Genomic DNA, 17,919 nt, shown 5'->3' with positions numbered 1-17,919 from the left:
TCTTCGCGATCGGGCAAGGGCGCCGCATAAACGGGAAGACGCCGCGACCACGCCGACGCGAAGAGGTCCACTTCGGGGCACCCTGAACGTCTGGGAAAGCCAACGGAAGGACTCGTCGTCGACCGTCCACTCCGTGGAGAGGGGAACGAAGCGAGACAGGGCATCGGCCAAGACGTTGGACACGGCCTCGTACGTGAACCGCCAGGAGAGCCAAACCCCGAGAATTCAGCAGACGAGTCACCCGAAGCGACCAACCCCAAAGAGACAAGGACCGCATCAAACCCCCGCGGTTCAGGCAATGAACCACTGGAGAGCAGTCTGAATGGAGCCGAATCGTCGATCCGCGGGCCACCCGAATCCTCCCCAGAGCAAACCACACTGCCGCGAACTCCCGCACCGTGCTGTGAGCTCGACGGAAGGACGGATCCCAACGCCCCCGGCCGGCCTGGTGAGCACTGGTCACAAAACCCCAGCCGAGAGACGACGCATCCGTGTACACATCGAGCGAGGGCTCGGGTAGGCGCCAAGGCACTGAAATCCGAAAAACCCGAAGAGGAAGCCGGTGACACAGCAACCGATGCAAGGCCTCTGGGGATCGAACTCTGCGATCGCGAGAGAGGCGGAAGGGGGAACCCCGAAGGAACCAGAACAGCCGTCGAAGCCAAATCCGACCCAGCGGGTAAACCACCATCGCGAAGTTCAAGCTCCCGCACAGCCCCTCGAGCAACCGCCGGGTGACCCAAGGACCCTCCAGAAAGAGATGAAGGCGGGACCGCAGCCGCAGGAGAGACTCCGGAGGGAGAGACAAGGAGGCGGTTCGAGAGTCCCAAACGAGACCCAGCCAAGTCCGAACCTGAGAGGGAACCAGATGGGACTTCCTCCAGTTCACCAAGAACCCGAACTCGGCGAGCTGGGAAAGAACCAAATCCCTGGCTAGCAAGCAAGCTGACTGGCTGGGAGCCCAAACCAGCCAGTCGTCGAGGTAGGCCAACACCCGAACACCTAGGAGACGCAAACGAGCCACCACAACCCGTGTAAGGCGCGTGAACACACGAGGTGCTAGGTTCAACCCGAACGGGAGACAACGAAAGCGGTAACTCAGACGCCCCACAACAAAACCGAGCCAATCCCTGAACCGTGGATGAATCGGGACATGCCAATAAGCGTCCCGGAGGTCCAGGGACACCATCCAAGCTCCCGGCTCTAAGAGGAGCCGAACCTGAGACAGCGTAGTCATCCGAAAGGAGGGGCAATGAACCCAGGGGTTCAGACGGGACAAGTCCAGAATGAACCGCAGGTCCGCACAGTCCCGTTTCGGAACCGGAAACAGACGGGAAACCCATCTGAGGGACGACGTCGTTTCGACGACGCCCAAGCGTACCCACTTCAAGACGACTCGACAGAGCGCAGGGGAAGAAACCTGCCCTGCCAGCCCCGACCCCCCAAAGGGGGGAGGGGCCACCCAACGCCACCGCAGGCCGCGAGACACGACCCGAAAGGCTCACGAATCGTGGGACCTGGTGCGGGCGAACAGTGCAAGCCGCCCCCCCATCGCCCCGTCAAGGGGTCAAACTGCGAAAGGGCCGGCGACCCTTACGAGACCCAGAACCCCGCACAGCGCGAACACCGCGCCGACCAGACGAGGGAGGGTCCGCAGGAGGAGCCAACCCCGAACCTGACACCAGAGGCCTACCCTGACAACAGGAACCCTGAGCCCTGGCACGGCCCTTCCGGGAAGACCCACCCCGGGACCCCCGGAAAACCAACAAGTCCGACATCAGACAACAAGCCACAGACACAGCCTGAATAAACTGCGCCACAGCCGACTCCTCAAACAGAAGAGGACAAAAAGGTGAAGAACGCCTAAGAGCCAGAGCCCAAGCAGATTCCACGGAGGAACCCAGCACCGTCTGCCAACACGCAAGACGGGAAACATAAAACAGGGAAACCGCATCCCGCAAAATCGGCGTGAAAAGCTTCAACAAGGCAGCCGACGAACGCGCTGCCGAGGACAAGGCGCCGGACCCCAGGACGGACCCAAGCGTCCTCACATGCTCCACGAGCCAATCCGAGGACAGCTCCAGGAGGGAAAAGAACCGCAAGGCTGAAGCCAAAAGGCCCCGGGCGCGTAAGTCCTCCGCAATGAGCACCGCCGAAAGAGTGGGAACCTGCACATGGAGCTGAATAACGCCCACATCACGGGGAAGGGCAGGGGCAAACAAGCACTCATTCAGGTACTAAAGATCGCCCCCCAGGAAAACCTGAAGCACCGTGGAAGCTTCCCGCCACTCCAGCGTGCGGGAACGACAGAAGGAATGCCAGGAATCCAGAACAAACAAGGGGCAGTCTGCTAGCCAGGAAGACTCGGGAACCTCGTAACGGAGCCAGAAAGGGAACGAAGTCCCAAACCTGAACTCGGATGGATCCATTTCCGAGGCATAATCAGGGTCACGCAGGAGATAAGCTGCAAAGGCCACCCGCACCACACCAGGTTGGATGCGATAAGCCGAAAACCTCCAGAAAGACGGAACCGACGTACCCGGGGAACACGGAACCGAACCCGGGGAGGGGCCGAGACCAAATCCAACTCGTACGCAGAGGGGGGAAAAGAAAACCCCACTCCTTGTAACAATAAGCCCCGCTCAGAGGGAAGAAAAACCCAGGCGGGGTCCAGCGGGGGCCCAAGGCCCCCAAGTCAGCCCCTCCCCAGCCTCGAGGTCCTTCACTGCAGGACCCGGGGCCGAGTCCTCTCCCCAAGCCCCGACCCCACCAAGACAAGGACGGAGCAGCCGTAGAAGCCGGAAGAAAGGGGGCCCACTGGTCAGACCCAAAAGCTTCGGCCGGGAGACAAGACTCGAATGCCTTTGCCGCCCCCCCGGAAGGGGCACCCCCGGAAGCTGCCCGAGTCTCGAGATCAAGTAACCCCTGCTCCGACCCCGAAACCCTCAGACGCTTCGGGGCCGGAAGCAGGGGGGGGGACCAGAATGAACAGAAGGGGAAGGACGAGGAGGTGCGGACTGAACCAGGATCGAAGCGACCCCCACCCCCAAGTCCGGGTCTCGAAAAGCAAAGCGGGGCAGCCCCGGAGCATCTGGGTGAGCAACCGAGTGCGTTGCAACAGACGAAACCTAGACTGCAACGCACGCACCGCCTGTACCCGAATAGACTCAGAGGATTGGGTAAATTGAGTCCCAAGCAAGCAGCAACACTCACAGGACTCAGGGTCGAAAGTATCACCGACCCAACAGGCAGCGTGGCAGAGGCAAAAACAATGAGGGTCACTCTGAGACAAGGGGACCGAGCAACCCTCAAACTCGTACACAGTGAGTGGGGACTCCGGGGTCACATCCATCGGACCCACACGCCCCCTAGGGGATTCCCAGGGTCCTGAGCGTTTACTTTAACCCTTAAACTGCGCATGGCGTATATATACGCCCTGAGAAACATGTCCCATGGTGCGCATGGCGTATATATACGCCATAGGGTGCCAGGCCTGATTCAAATGGCCCGCGGCTACACGGGGTTCACAGTAGCTTCCTCAGGGCTCTTGTAAACAGATGCCATTTTAAAAAAAAATCGTGGGCAATATTCTCAGGTGTGAGAGGCACAGTACTGTTGGAGCAACCAAGGCTGGCGCACGCAGCATGAGCGAACAGCATTGATGTTCAGCTTGTGACCACAGCATCGCCGAAAAATGTCAAAATAAATATATAATTGTTATTATTTAGCGATGACAATATTACAGATGACCAATGACTGTGATATAAATAACCAGGGTTGTGATAATAGCAGGATTGTTGTAATAATTAGCGCTGTGTGAGGAGTGATGCTGAGAGACGGAGGGAGACAGCATTGTTTACTGACTGTGTGGCCACCTGTTATTGTTTGCAGTTCACCATACCAGGTCAGTGGTTCTCTATGGTGAACACAAATGTAGATACTTATATATAATGTGTGTATTAGTGTAATAACAGCAAAAGGATTATGCTGGGAGGAGCCATATGGGTGACGGAGGTGACATCGTCTGCACGATTTCTCTAGCTGTTTAGAGGGTGGCCACTATGCTCTTTGGGCGCTCTACAAGCTTAGGTGTACAGTTACGGTGCATAAAACATGTAGATATTTATATATAATATGTGTATATAGGGTAATAACACTGCAAAAGGGATTGTTGGGGGAGAAAGTTTAGTGCGTGTGACCTTGAAAGAGTGAGGGAGCCGCCAGCCGCCATCTGTGTATAGCGACGACTCTTAGTGCCTGAACTAACTATATCAGCTTAGCTGTACAGTTGTGGTGAACAAAATATACACATACTTATATATAACGTCTGTATATAGTGTAATAACACCACAACTGGTATTGTTGGGGGAGAAAGTTTAGTGCGTGTGTTGAGGGAGTGGCAGCGAGTGGCTGGCTGGTGTGTGGCGGTAACTCTTCGTTGCTTTTCGACTCTCAATACCAACTTAGTGGTTCGTTATGGTGACCAAAACATGCCAATACTTATACATAACCTGTGTATAGAGTGTAATAGCAGCAAAACTATTTGTTTATTGTTTTATAAACATAATAATTGAATCACTAATATGCACATCATACTTTTGAGTATAGCGATTATTAACCACTTTTATTATATAAATATATTACAATACACACTATTGAATAATATTACTGCAAAAAAACTAAGAAAAAATCAATCGGAGACATTGAAACAATTAGGTAATAATATCTTTGTGGCAACTCCCATCTGTCAACGCGGGTGACGCTGACCGGGTCTGACGACCGCTCTGTCAACGCCCACTTTTTGCCAGACTTCCTCGGTCAATTGCGCCCAAAATATGTCACCTACGATTTTTTTTTTATTTTTTCCGTGCTCAGGGGACACAAATTAACATGTTTAGAAGACGAAAAAAAATTTTTGAATTTTTTTTTTTTTCTTGCGCACAGGGGTGTAAATGTCCATATGACCCCTGAGCAGTGTAAGGGTTAAGAGGACTCAAGCTCAGGTAGTCCCAGGCAGGGCGCTGCTAACCGGCACCCAAAACTACCAAGCGAACTTCTATAGCTGTACCCTAGGGACGTGTACACTCACGGGGACCTAGCAGGGGGTGCCACCGAGGAGAACCGTGGAAGGGCAAAAACTAGTGGAACAAGAGGGCAGAACCCCATACCAGGCAAAAACAAAAAGAAAAACACAAAACCCCGCAAGAGGACAGCGAACCCCAAGGAACAGAGCCGGCCGCTATGTCGGGAATACAAGCTGTGCAGCACCCTGCGCCCCTACCAGTGCAAACTGCCTCTTACCTGCCGGGAACAAGGGAGAACAGAACACCCAAAAGCACAACAAGTGGCCAAAAAACCAAAAAGGTAAAACGAACCAGCAGAGGTAAACCCCAAGGAGCCTGTGGAAGGTGGCCCCAAGCCCCAAGGGCAGTACTTACAGGGCACCTAGGGAAGGCAGCCCTAGGCGCATGCAGCCCGAGTACTGAAGATAACTCCTGGCTCTCGCACCCACAAAATCAAACACCACACGTAAAGCACAGTGTAGTAGCGACACCGGAGCCAGAGCACACGACCATCGCCTATAGCATCAGCCTCAAGAACTGAGGTGTGGGTAGCCGGCGTGGAGGGTCTGGGGCTCCCCCTCCCCCCTCCCGGGGAGGGGGAAGCTGCGCAGACAGCGGCGCGGCGACGTGTGACGTCACACTAGTTTGCTTGTTTTTCTGTTGGGGAGTTCTATCCACTAGTTCGGCTTCTGGTAGCAATTTTAACCAGAATAGGGGTTTGTTTTGAGGCGCTTACCTTTCTGGGTAGCTGTTCCGGTCGATGGCAGACATAGAATGCTTCCAACCACACGGGGGCTTCTATAGGACCATTGCTTCCCTTGCCTCTCTGAGGGGGCCAGGTTCAGGCTGTGGTCCCCAGTAGGCCTAAGAACTCCATACACATGACTGATGCCAAAGTCTGACATTAGCATATCAGCCTGGGATAAGCTCCTGGGAGCCGACAGGGCTCCCCCCTGAAAATCAGTAGAGACTGTCAAGATGAATATATACAAAATTTGACAAATGATGATTGTAAGTAAAATAATCTTAAAGATAATTAATTATAGTTAACTTAGTTTTTAACCTATAATTAGTATGAACTTAATTAAGATAACAAAATGAGATCAATAATTAATTTCAATAAATGACATAATTCAGGGCAATTAAATTTAAAATTTAAAAAGAATAGGGTAAGATTAGATTTAAGAGTAAAATTTTACAATGATACTGAGGTAGATGCTTGCATAAGTGCATGGAGACTTGACTGATTACTTAGGAAATTATATGAATGAGAGAACATTAGGTAACTGGTAAGGCAGAGACAGCACCTTGGACAAAGTTAGATTAAGTTAGGTTAGGCTCAGGCACTCAAGAGTTATTTTAAGTATTGGCATTGGTCGGGTTCAGGTTTCAATCTGGAGCTGGAGCAACCCGACCGAGCCACAATCACATCAGCCGAAGAACTGATGGTTGAATTGCCGGCGGGGTGGGTCTGGGGCTCCCCCTTCCCCCTCCCGGGGAGGGGGAGCTGCGCAGACATGCGGTGCGGCTCGTGTGACATCATGCTTGTTTTCATTGGGGAGTTCTGTCCACTCGTGTGTCTATTTTCTTCATTTTAATCAGAATAGGGGTTTGTTTTGAGGTGCTTACTTTTCTGGGTGCCTGGCCCAGTCAATGGCACATGTAGAATGCTCCAAAATACATGTGCATTTCTAAAGGCCATTGCTCCTCGTGCCGCTCTGAGGGAGGGAGGGGGGCCAGGTTCTGGCTCGTGGTCTCTGGTAGGCCTAAAACTCCATCCACACTGAAGGATGCCAAAGTCTAAGGATATGCATATCAGCCTGGATAGCTCCAGGAAGCTGTAGGGGCTCCCCACAGAAAACAACACCAAAGATTACTTGGAAATAATTCGAAAACAGCACAGTATTACTTTCAAGGTTGCCATGGTTGATGATTTTGTTTCACCTAAAAATTTTGTATTAACATTAAAAGTTAAAAATTAGTTTGACAAAAGCACTTTTGACAACTGCTCTCATTACAGTACAGGACAAATGTAGGGACCTACGACAAGCCACCGGCTTCCTGTCCTTGTTAACCCTTTAACTGCGCAACGCGCCTGCAGGCCCAGGCTTCAGGTGCGCAACGCGCCTCCGGGTGTGTCTATTTTTCACGTTCCATTCAAAACTCCCGCGGCTACATGGGGTTCACATGAGCTTCCTCAGGGCTCTTGTAAACAGACACGATCTTTAAAAAAAATCATGGTCCACATTGCCGGGTGCCAGAGCCTCAGTAGTGAGTGAGCAACAAAGGCTGGCGCTCGCAGCATGAGCGCACAGCACTGCTGTTCAGCGTGTGACCACAGCATCGCCTAATATTGTCAAAATATATATATAATCTGATTTTTTTAGCCATGATAGTATTATAGAAGAGCCCGAGTGTGATAATGACTGGGTACAATATTCAAATATCAGTGATTCAATGCTGTTCACGATGTTCACAGCGCTAGCCACAGCACCACAGCATTATTTCATCCATGTAGGAACCTTCAAAGGACTTTTTAGGTTCCTTTTCAAAATAAACTTGTGGTCAATTATTCATTTACAGGCATTAGTGACCAGGATTGTGGTTATAATGAGTGTTGTGCGTAGGAAGGAGGAATTTTGGTGAGGGAGGGAGGAAGGGAGAGAATAGAGGTAGCCTCACTGTGTGGCAGTAACTCTTGTTTTGCTCACCATACTAGCTTCGTGGTTCGCTATGGGGAACACACATGTACATGGGTATATACAGCGTGTGTGGAATAGTGTAATAACAGCACCAGGAGTATGTTGTGAAGAGCTATTTTGGTGAGGGAGGTGACGTCGTAATCGTGGCGTCGTCTGCTGTCTGCTGTGTGATTTGTCATGCAGTGTATGGTGGCCACTGTACTGTTTGGACACAATACCGGCTTACTTGCATAGTTCTGGTAAATAAAACATGTAGATAGGTATATATATAACATGTGTAAATTGTGAAATAAATACAATAACAGTATGGTGGGAGGAGCAATGTTGGCGAGTAAGATGTTGGAGTGAGGGAGGGCTGGCTGGGTGTGGCTGCTCACACTCGCGGTGTTCTCAGTGTGTTGATGGTGAATGTATATAGTGTGTGACAGTGTATAGTCTGTAAATAGATTGTATATATACATAAATTAGCATGATACATGGTAAATATGTGCAACATATTTACCATGTATTGCTCCCACAACATGTGGGAGCCGGTCGGCCGAGCGGACAGCACACTGGACTTGTGATCCTGTGGTCCTGGGTTCGATCCCAGGCGCCGGTGAGAAACAATGGGCAAAGTTTCTTTCACCCTATGCCCCTGTTACCTAGCAGTAAATAGGTACCTGGGTGTTAGTCAGCTGTCACGGGCTGCTTCCTGGGGGTGGAGGCCTGGTCGAGGACCAGGCCGCGGGGACACTAAAAAGCCCCGAAATCATCTCAAGATAACCTCAAGATAACATATGTGTCCACAAGTGTCTTGCACGTAACACAGTGTCTTCGGACAGTACGGATGTTTTACTGCCATAATATAGTGTTCGTGTTCATTATACATAGGATTAGCATGTAAAAACAAATAAAATGTATTTGGAACTGTGCGCAAAAAATGTGCAAAAATATATTCGTGGCAACTCGCGCGCCCCGCCCCGGGCGCCCCACCGGCCCCAGGTGCATACTGCTCTGGCGCACGGTGAATTATGACGTCACAGCCCACCTTTCGGACCCCATAGCAGCCAAAGTAAGTACAATTTCGAACTTGCGTTGCTATACCCATATACAGGGAGGGGTTTTTGACACTTTCCTAAGAAAAATTCATTTTTTCCCAAGGTTTCATTTCCTGCGCACTGGGGGGATGTCATATTTATAGGCCACGCAGTTAAAGGGTTAAAGCCACTAGAGAGATGGTGGCCTTCTGGTAAATTCAAGTAAAGTACCTAAATAAAACACTGTAAGCAACTACCTGCATCAAGGTTCAGTTTCAAAGCTGAAATTATATGCTAGTAGTGAACAAATAGGAAGCATAAAATGCAAAACCATTTGGTAAAGCTGAAATAGCCTTGATACAAAATGTGTGTGCATACAGTATGAAACTGTTTACTGCATGCGAGATGGTGGTGAAACAAGCACCAAATTGCAAAAAATTGGCTAATTGACTTGAAACCTTTTAACCACTTAACTGTGCCAACCGAGTATTCTCGGTCGGCGGGAAACTGCGCCAACCGAGAAAACTCTGATTTTTCGGTACCAATTCTAAATGTGTACGACGTTGGTTGTGTACGAAATGGACTCATAGGACCGCCAGTCAGAGGCAACCATCTTGGAAAAAATTCCCAGAATGCCCTAGGGAATTCCCTAACCCTGCTGGCTGGGTTAGTATTGAATGAACAACCATGGATGGCGCACACGCCTCTGGCTCCCAAACACCTGTCTGACGCGGTGTTGAAAGATAACACACTGTCAGTGAAATTAAAACCTTATTGTTTGAAGAACATAAGGGTCATAATATTGATGAAGCTAGGCGCAATAAGGACCTAACACAAAGGTCGGATGCAAGTGATACAGCACCTATGAGGACGATACAGCAAGCGTATCCAGTTGTAGCTCTGAGCGTCACCCTTGCACCTATGGGTGCAAGCACCTATGCTATCTACAATTTATTTAGATGATACATACTGTAGATGAATCGTTTTCTGCGTTCAGTGATGATGCATCTGATACAAATAGCATAGATGAACAGTGCTAGCGGCTTCCATGGTGGTGTTTCCCATAGATATTTTCAAGAATACCTGAATCTCTTCCTAACTGACAGACACTCTTTGAGGTAAGCTGAATCTCTTCCTGTGTGGGACCATACAAAGCGATCTTTTCAAGACTACCTTACAAATTGATCCTTTCCTATAATCTTTTCAATACTACCTTATGCTTTACAAGCTTGGCTACATACAGCCTACAAGTACTAAAACCAAGGGTGTACGTGAGTGCGTTATTTGCAAGCACACAGAATGAAGAAACAGGAAGCGAAAATTTATCTGTACCTGGTGCACTGGGAGTGAAGTCGCACTGTGTACCATGGGCTACTTCTTTGATTATTACTCACTTCCAAAGTACTGAGTGTGTAATACAGTGTGTTACTGTGTAAATAGTGTGTGAACCACAATAAACATTTATAGTGGATACATTATTGACATGTATCACAGTTCCATGGAACATTATGAATGTTCTACTGTATACATATTGTAAAGGACACAAATATGCATCATATACGATAAAAAAACAAATAAAACCGCATTGGAAATACATAAAACAAATAATTGAAAATATACTTGTGGCAACACCCAGTGCTTGAATGGCCCGCGCGACCGTGTCTGGGCGATTCACGCACGGGCGACCGTGTCTGGGCGATTCACGCACGGGCGACCGTGTCTGGGCGATTCACGCACGGGCGACCGTGTCTGGGCGATTCACGCACGGGCGACCGTGTCTGGGCGATTCACGCACGGGCGACCGTGTCTGGGCGATTCACGCACGGGCGACCGTGTCTGGGCGATTCACGCACGGGCGACCGTGTCTGGGCGATTCACGCACGGGCGACCGTGTCTGGGCGATTCACGCACGGGCGACCGTGTCTGGGCGATTCACGCACGGGCGACCGTGTCTGGGCGATTCACGCACGGGCGACCGTGTCTGGGCGATTCACGCACGGGCGACCGTGTCTGGGCGATTCACGCACGGGCGACCGTGTCTGGGCGATTCACGCACGGGCGACCGTGTCTGGGCGATTCACGCACGGGCGACCGTGTCTGGGCGATTCACGCACGGGCGACCGTGTCTGGGCGATTCACGCACGGGCGACCGTGTCTGGGCGATTCACGCACGGGCGACCGTGTCTGGGCGATTCACGCACGGGCGACCGTGTCTGGGCGATTCACGCACGGGCGACCGTGTCTGGGCGATTCACGCACGGGCGACCGTGTCTGGGCGATTCACGCACGGGCGACCGTGTCTGGGCGATTCACGCACGGGCGACCGTGTCTGGGCGATTCACGCACGGGCGACCGTGTCTGGGCGATTCACGCACTGGCGACCGTGTCTGGGCGATTCACGCACGGGCGACCGTGTCTGGGCGATTCACGCACGGGCGACCGTGTCTGGGCGATTCACGCACGGGCGACCAGGTCCTGATGACGTCATCGCACCTTGTCCACGTCCCTACAGCCAAAGTAAGTGGAATTTGGTATTTATTTCTACATAGACATGTTCTGGGAAGGGAATTTATTATTTTATTATTTTACGAAGAAAAAAGATTTTTTTTGGAACACTATTTCATGCGCACAGGGGGAATTTCACAATAAACTTGGTGCAGCACGGTGGTTAAAGAATTCTGACAAAGAAAGGGATCTAGGGGAGGTTCTAGATAGAAAACTGTCACCTGAGGACCACATTAAGAATATTGTGCGAGGAGCCTATGCTACACTTTCTAACTTCAGAATTGCTTTTATATATATATATGGATGGAGAAATACTAAAGAAATTGTTCACAACTTTTGTTAGACCAAAGCTGGAATATGCAGCGGTTGTACGGTGCCCATATCTTAAGAAGCACATCAACAAACTGGAAAAGGTGCAACGACATGCCACTAAGTGGCCCCCAGAACTGAAGGACAAGAGCTACGAGGAGAGGTTAGAGGCATTAAATATGCCAAAACTAGAAGACAGAAGGAAAAGAGGTGATATGATCACTACGTACAAAATAGTAACAGGAATTGGTAAAATTGATAGGGAAGATTTCCCGAGACCTGGAACTTCAAGAACAAGAGGTCATATATTTAAACTAACGAAACACAGATGCCAAAGAAATATAAGAAAATTCACTTTTGCAAACAGAGTGGTAGACGGTTGGAACAAGTTAGGTGAGAAGGTGGTGGAGGCCAAGACCATCAGTAGTTTCAAAGCATTATATGACAAAGAGTGTTGGGATGACGGGACACCACGAGCGTAGCTCTCATCCTGTAACTACACTTAGGTAATTACTAATATGCACACCATAATTTTTAGTATTGCGATGATTCATACATTTTATTATATAAATATATCACACTACACACCATTGAATAATATTACTGCCAAAAAACTAAAAAAAAATCAGAAACTGAAATAAATAGGTAATATCATCTTTGTGGTAAACTCCCACCTGACAGCTCGGGCGAAACAGACTGCCTCCGACGATTACTCTGTCATCGCCTCAATTTTGCCAGACTTCCTCCACCTATTGCGGCCAAAATATGTCACCTACGATTTTTTTTTTAATTTTCCCCATGGTTTAGGAACACAAAAGAACACTTTTATAAAACAAAATAAAATTGATTTTTTTTATTTCTTGTGCCTGGGCATGTTGCAGGCTATAATAACATGAGCATCCCAGGGGTTAACCTAATTTAACCTAACCCGAAATGCACAGTTAAACATAAGGGTCAAGTTCAATAACGTTGGTTTATAATGCAGCTTAACCATAATCATTATCTTGAACCCTAACCTTAAGACTCTTAAGAGTTAATGAACTGCTGCCCCTACTACTGGGGTGACTTATGCAGCTGTTACTGAATATTTATATATATGAACCCTGAGTAAACAAAGAATTCAATAGGATAAATACACTTAGGTATACACAGCTTCTTTGTGTATATATACAATGGGGCCTCGACTTACGATGCTAATCCATTCCCAGAGACGGATCGTAACTCAAAATATCGTAAGTCGAAGCAATTTTTCCCATAAGAAATAAGGGGAATTGAATTAATCCGTTCCTCACCCTCCAAAATATTAACATACAAATACATTTTATACTAAATACAATGTTTTTTCTAACTACAATACAGTACCTAAGTTGATCTTACCTTTATGGAGGGCTCTTGATGGCGTATGGAAAATGGTGATGAAGGGGGAAGAAGGAGAGTTGTTACTGTTTGGAAGAGGAGTCCCCTTCCATTATAACATCAGGCAGTGAGGACCTTTCTGGTGTGCACTCCCTGGCACGTTTTGCCTGCATACCACTAGGACCTGGTTGTGGTTAAGTGCTTGTTTGTCTCACTACAAATTTGTCAAGAGACATTTGTTATTCCCTTCGTTTTAACATTTGTCTGTAATGATGCATCACAGTGTCATTGAATAGGTTAAGGCAACGGCCTACTGCAGCTTGATTTGGGCGAGTCTTTCAGCAAAGGTTTGCAATTCTTCCCATGCTGCACACATTTTCTTAATTGTTGAGGAACAGACATTCTGTACCCTTGTTTCTGCTCTATGGTCATCCTTAAATGGGTTTTCATATGTTGAGTCTTACCACTGACTTTCCTGGGACTCATGGGGTGATATATAATAATTACTTTAACCCTTAAACTGCGCATGGCGTATATATACGCCCTGAGTAACATGTCCCACGGTGCGCATGGCGTATATATACGCCATAGGGTGCCAGGCCTGATTCAAATGGCCCGCGGCTACACGGGGCTCACAGTAGCTTCCTCAGGGCTCTTGTAAACAGATGACATTTTAAAAAAAAATTGTGGGCAATATTCTCAGGTGTGAGAGGCACAGTACTGTTGGAGCAACCAAGGCCGGCGCACACAGCATGAGCGAACAGCATTGATGTTCAGCTTGTGACCACAGCATCGCCGAAAAATGTCAAAATAAATATATAATTGTTATTATTTAGCGATGACAATATTACAGATGACCCATGACTGTGATATAAATAACCAGGGTTGTGATAATAGCAGGATTGGTGTAATAATTAGCGCTGTGGGAGGAGTGATGCTGAGAGACGGAGGGAGACAGCATCGTTTACTGACTGTGTGGCCACCTGTTATTGTTTGCATTCACCATACCAGGTCAGTGGTTCTCTATGGTGAACACAAATGTAATACTTATATATAATGTGTGTATTAGTGTAATAACAGCAAAAGGATTATGCTGGGAGGAGCCATATGGTGACGGAGGTGACGTCGTCTGCACGATTTGTCTAGCTGTTTAGAGGGTGGCCACTATGCTCTTTGGGCGCACTACAAGCTTAGGTGTACAGTTACGGTGCATAAAACATGTAGATATTTATATATAATATGTGTATATTGGGTAATAATACTGCAAAAGGTATTGTTGGGGGAGAAAGTTTAGTGCGTGTGACCTTGAAAGAGTGAGGGAGCCGCCAGCCGCCATCTGTGTATAGCGACGACTCTTAGTGCCTGAACTAACTATATCAGCTTAGCTGTACAGTTGTGGTGAACAAAATATACACATACTTATATATAACGTCTGTATATAGTGTAATAACACCATAACTGGTATTGTTGGGGGAGAAAGTTTAGTGCGTGTGTTGAGGGAGTGGCAGCGAGTGGCTGGCTGGTGTGTGGCGGTAACTCCTCGTTGCTTTTCGACTCTCAATACCAACTTAGTGGTTCGTTATGGTGACCAAAACATGCCAATACTTATATATAACCTGTGTATAGAGTGTAATAGCAGCAAAACTATTTGTTTATAGTTTTATAAACATAATAATTGAATCACTAATATGCACATCATACTTTTGTGTATAGCGATTATTAACCACTTTTATTATATAAATATATTACAATACACACTATTGAATAATATTACTACAAAAAAACTAAGAAAAAATCAATCGGAGACATTGAAACAATTAGGTAATAATATCTTTGTGGCAACTCCCACCTGTCAGCGCGGGTGACGCTGACCGGGTCTGACGACCGCTCTGTCAACGCCCACTTTTTGCCAGACTTCCTCGGTCAATTGCGCCCAAAATATGTCACCTACGATTTTTTTTTTATTTTTTCCGTGCTCAGGGGACACAAATTAACATGTTTAGAAGACGAAAAAAATTTTTTGAATTTTTTTTTTTCTTGCGCACAGGGGTGTAAATGTCCCAAGGACCCCTGAGCAGTGTAAGGGTTAATGTTCAAAATGCAAAAAATCACCACAAACGCGGAATTTCTTATAGGCGCGATCGTCACTAAGCGGGCAGCTGTAGTAAACTGAGGCAGGTCGGACCGCGTGACCGGGAACCACGCGCTCGGTCAACCTGAACGTGTACCAACAAATATCGGAAGTCGACGACACCATCGGATGTCGAGTCGCATTTTTCTATCAAATTTACATCGTAACTTGAAATTATCGTAAGTAGGAGCAATCATAAGTCGAGGTGCCACTGTACATTGAAAGTATACTTTAATCCTGAACTATAGCCTTGATAACCCTCCCATGCTTGAAGGCAAGTTGTAAATGCAGTTGTATCACAATTGAAAGGTTCTGGGTTCAATTCCCAGGGAGTGACAGAACCGTTTGGCCAACCTTTCCTGTCACCTGATGCGCCAGTTCAACTAGCAGTAAATAACTAATTTGTTTAGTCGGAGACAGGCAGCCTGTGTATATACATACATTACGATTATACCAAGGGCCTCCTAGGGACGAACTACTGCCCCTTCTCAGGATACAAACCCCACAACAGTTGACTAATTCCCGGGGCACCTATGTAATGTTGGATGAACAGAGGCATTAGATGCAACGAAACATGCCCAACAATTTTTGTCAAGGCAAGGAATCAAACCTGGGATTCCCGATGCAATCAAGAATGAACCCAACTGAACTACATGGGAGTTACACAACTGTTGTGGGTTGCATCCTGGGCAAGATCAGTAGATCTAGGGATGTCTAGATACCCCTAACTGGCTTCCTGACTGTTGCAAACCTAATCCATCAATAATTTATGAAGACATAAGGTGAGTTACCTGCAACATCTCTCTCCCTGTGTGCTTCCTCACATTGGCACTCAACTATATGGTGTTGCCTTTGATGTTGCATCAGTGTTGCTCACGACCTGTAGTGAAGGTCGTCACTCCTACGCTGCCCCACGACCACTGACTCATCACACTGCTCTTAATCACACTCCAAACCATATTGGAATGTGACGCATCTGTAAGTTGGGTCTTCCTTCTTCATCTTCTTTATGATATTTAAAGACCATCAGGACAATTGGGAGGGAACTTTCAACAAGCCGCCGGCTTCCTGTCCTCGTCGAGGCCACGAGTCTCAGGTAAATCAAGAGCAGTTTGTGTAAAGGTTTCCTCCTCGACAAAACTACACGAGAAGTGTTGGGCGACGCGTCACGCTAAGTAATGTGACAGGTCCTTAATGTTGCTGCTGCTGTTGTTTCCGCCTTATATGAAGCTTATGTCAGAAATGAGGCCAGAACTTGGCGTGTTTTGTAGGTGGACTAGACGTGTGTGGCGCCGAGGGCTGGAGGATGTGTTGATGGCGTCAGCTGATTGTTGCCGCTGGTCTCCGGAGTCAGTGGCTCGTTTTCTATGTTTGGCCAGAGCGGTCGTTTGGAGTTCTGTGAGAAGGTTAGATTTGGCTTACTTTTTTGGTTGGCTTCCGCTCGAGACCGACCACATGTACACTTTCTAATTTAAGCAACTGACATATGTGGAGGGCTAGTGTTGCAATTGATATGTTTCTCATGCACACCGCCCCCATTCAGTGGGCAGCGATGGATAGGTTACAATTAATGAATCACTTGTTACTACCTACAGTTATAAAACTGGGGATATTTGGCAAAGACTTCTGGCAGCAGATCATTTTTAATAAAATATTTACATATCTCTTGAACATTTGTTATAGAGTGTTCTCTGAATTCACGTATCTTTTCGAATATTCTAAAAAAAAAGCTTTCTGCTTTTTGCTAAAAAAAAAAGATTCTGCTAAAAAAAACAGATATTCTAAGAAAAAGCGAGAGTAACCCCTGTCCACAAATGTGGTGATCCCACTGATGTTAACAACTTCAGACCTATATCAATTCTGCCATACTTGTTAAAAATATTTGACAAACTAATCTGTAAACAGCTTTACTCTTATCTAGCCAAACTCAATATGCTTAGCTCTTGTCAATATGGCTTCAGACTCCAAAAAAGCACTAACAGACCCTGAACTAAACCTCTTATCCACTATCTATGACAATCATCACTTTAATGATCTGAACTGCAGATATTTTACAGCACATGATGTAAACAATGTATTTTCTGGCCAGGGGGAGAAAGATACTGGCAGTATGGGGCGTTAAAGTTTATTGAAGATTAAATTCTGCAGAACATGTAAATATATAAAGTTCACATAAAGTAAGTAATTATATAAAGTTTATATTAAACACGGTTTATATTATAGGCTTAACAAAGTTGATATTATATAAAACTTAATATTGAACATGTAAATATACAAAGTTTCAAATATAATTTAAGGAATATATAACGTTTATATTAAAATATATAAAGTAAATATAAAGTAAATATATAAAGTAAGAATTAACAGTAACAATTCCAAGGACTAGATTTAACTTAAAAGGTACACCCGTAGTAAGTATGAGACCTTAGCCTATAGTGACATGGAAACTAATTCTGCAGAAACCTAAAGGTTAACTGGTACTAGAATTAAGGCCGAGTGCAAATGTGTAGTAATTATATAACACTAGGATATAACAGGCAGGACACAAAGAATAACTAATAAGTGAGAGACCACATAACACGTAATGTACCCGGCCAAGAGGCCGTAAAAGACCTAATGGATAAGGAGAAGGGGGTGTGACTACAAGTAGGGCTTACTAGCACCTAGACTGGGCAAAGTATTAGCTGCGGACAGCGGGACACTTGGGGACCGGCGCTGCACCCCCCTTCCCACATGCAGTGGGGAGACAATCGGGACAACTGTGCAAAGCATGACGGAGGTACAAAAGCAGCCGCTTGCAAAAGGGAGGGAGGGTGGGGTTTTGCGAGGGCAGC

The 17,919-nt window shown here is 47.2% G+C and overlaps 1 protein-coding gene across 4 annotated transcripts in view; it reads right to left on the bottom strand.

Annotated features, from left to right (window-relative positions):
• The window catches only part of LOC123763967 (zinc finger protein 271), a 99,429-nt gene extending 82,964 nt beyond the window's left edge, over positions 1–16,465 (bottom strand). For all 4 annotated transcript variants that reach the window (XR_011231215.1, XR_006773507.2, XM_069339837.1 and 1 more), the window contains exon 1: positions 15,877–16,465. The gene's annotated coding sequence lies outside the window, so the exon portion shown is untranslated. The remainder of the gene's footprint in view (positions 1–15,876) is intronic.
• Between the last annotated feature and the right edge of the window lie 1,454 nt (positions 16,466–17,919).

The sequence above is a fragment of the Procambarus clarkii genome, chromosome 5, assembly GCF_040958095.1.
Source record: "Procambarus clarkii isolate CNS0578487 chromosome 5, FALCON_Pclarkii_2.0, whole genome shotgun sequence".
NCBI lineage: Eukaryota > Metazoa > Arthropoda > Malacostraca > Decapoda > Cambaridae > Procambarus > Procambarus clarkii.
Note: the sequence above shows the minus strand (reverse complement) of the source record. Positions and strands in the feature narration are given on the sequence as shown.